This window comes from Montipora foliosa, chromosome 7 (assembly GCF_036669935.1).
Source record: "Montipora foliosa isolate CH-2021 chromosome 7, ASM3666993v2, whole genome shotgun sequence".
Classification (NCBI taxonomy): domain Eukaryota; kingdom Metazoa; phylum Cnidaria; class Anthozoa; order Scleractinia; family Acroporidae; genus Montipora; species Montipora foliosa.
In genome coordinates, this window is record NC_090875.1 from 11733192 (window position 1) to 11735691 (window position 2500).

The 2500-nt window shown below is 38.8% G+C and overlaps 1 protein-coding gene across 1 annotated transcript in view; it reads right to left on the reverse strand.

The window, feature by feature from the left end:
- LOC138010513 (elastase-1-like) overlaps positions 1-2500 on the reverse strand; it is an 18364-nt gene that overhangs the window by 3504 nt on the left and 12360 nt on the right. The gene's annotated exons all lie outside the window — the stretch shown is intronic.

The window sequence follows — 2500 nt, forward strand, 5'->3', positions numbered from 1 at the left end:
ATTTAAACTACCCACATTACGCGGTAGATTCAGTACATGTACCAGATTAAAACGTTACGGCCCAAATGGCAAAATCCGCCTTTGGATTCAAGAATAAACGCACCCTACGTCTCGCACCTTGTATCAAAAGCACAATGATACAATCCCTTTTCATATTAAGTACGAGTACCCTCTCTTTGCAATGACTATATAACTTCTCGGGAACGGGGAAAGGGGTTCCAAACATTTTCGTTCCCAGCTCTCATCGTTTCTCTTAGCCAGTGGAGTGTTCGCACGAGAAAACGAAGGCTCTGGAGATATACGTGTTTTGCAGATTGAATTTTACGATTTCCGGAGTACATTTATGAGTCGCGTAAAGTACTAAACATGATGGCGCTCAGAAGCATAACATTCGAAGAGTCTCTCTGTGGCACTTTATGTGGCCTCAAGTTAGAGATCTGATCTTATCGAACAGAAACGGAGAGGCAATAAGTAATATCGCGGTTTAAACAAAGACGCTCTCATCATTTTATCGCTGGGCTCCGCGTAAGCTGACCCCATCGTGCCACATCGGGCATATTTACTTCGTTTCAAGATTTTATTGTTTGTAAGGTAACCAATAAAAACTTGAACAATATTTTATTGTTTGTAAGGTAACCAATAAAAACTTGAATTGGAATTTCTTGTCTCAAAGACCTTCGTTTTTTAGTGCGAATTAAGCCGCACCGGTTAAGAGAAACGATGGGATCTGGGAACGAGTATGGGTTCCAAACACTTGGAAACAATAAAGGCACCCCGCCTTCGGCGTCGAGCTTCCATTTCTTTCTCGGTGTTTGAAACCCCTTTTGAAACATTTGCATTCGTTTTTCATTTAGTAAGCAAAACGTGACATGTCACCATTGCTATAATGCTTGTAGGTTGTAAATGGAGGACTCTCATGCAATTGACCTCGAATAAATATAGTGTTTTTAAAGTTGTGTGGTATACTGACTAAGGTCGACTACGTCACAAACTACTGAGTTGTTCTTCAGTGTATCATGCAATCAGAAAACCAAATTGCTAATGTTCACAAAACGTGCCTTAATATCAGTTGAGTAAATTGTCCTGTTCGACTACAGTTTTACATTGCTATTACCTTTTCAATTGTTTATACTACTCACAAAAACATAAAAGAAAGCAAAATAAAGACATCCTTAACTGACTGTCAGCCTGGGTTTGTTCTAAAGGTTACTTCCCACTTTCGCGGGTGCCCTTCGGCAAAAACATTGTACGCGCGCCAGTTTAAATAAAACCCCAACAAACTATATATCATTAGAAAGCTTAATAAATGTACTTGACGAAAAAAATAAAATTTTAGCGAAGGTTTCTTTCAGGAAGTGTCAGAAGCCGGTAAGGCGTGAAACGACCGAGGGTTCTTCTATTGAATTTATCGGCTATCGGATTCCAAAGTACGAGCAAAATGGCTGCACAGTCTTATTCACAAGGCATCAATCAACAAAAGTGTGTCGGGCTTTTTCGATATTCTGATTGGTTGCCTAGATATCGACATCTAAAGTTGGAGTAGCTAAAAATGTGCGAGACGAGTTGCGTAAATGGACGCCACGCGAAAAATATGTTAAACATCAAAATTTCCCGACACACTTTTGTTTGTCATTATCTCTGGAATGTTTTAATAGTCCAGCCATATGGTGTAAAAAAAATAGATGAATTGTGCACTTTGGGGTAAAAGCATCAAACTTGGCACAGTAAAAGCACAAGTTGTAACTATCATTTTCAGCTATGGACCCCACCCAAATATGCGCAGGGGGAGGCACAGTATAGCCCAGGGGGGAAGGGATCATGGCCGTTTTGATTTTAGTCATATTAAAGACCCAACAAAGGGTACAAATGGGCTGAATAACTCCCCGTTACCATTTTCTTGACATTTTTACAAGATAAACTCAATAAAGCACCAGTTAAACACTTTATGGAGATAGTTCTTGAAAACATTCTTCAAATTGTGTAAATGATTCCTGTTACAAGGACAATCCATCGATGAAGAAGAATTAAAAAGGAAACTTTCTTCAGCGAGCTCAAAGTAGTAAATGTACATGTATCCTCGGAAATGAAAACTCCAAGTTGGTCAGTATTAAATATTTTTGAGAGACTTGCTGCTGAAATATGAGAGGGCATGGGAACGAGAAAAGGCCCGGCTGCTAAGGAAAATTCAACATGGCGGCTACAAGTGCTGACTCGTTTGTGTGTGACTATGCTTTTCATTAGCCTTTGATATATTATATAGGTAAGATATTTCATTATTTTGTACATTTTTAAAAGTGAATTTCACATGTTTGAAATTTACAAGCCAAACTAATACAAAAATTGAATAATTTATATTGTACTTACAGATACAATAGCGAGATCGAGTGAGATTATGGCAGTTTCATTTCATACACGGGAGCCACGAACGTATTAACATTCACTAAAGGCTGGCCCTTCTTGCACTGTGGAATATGGCAGAAACGGAAGAAATTCTAAACGA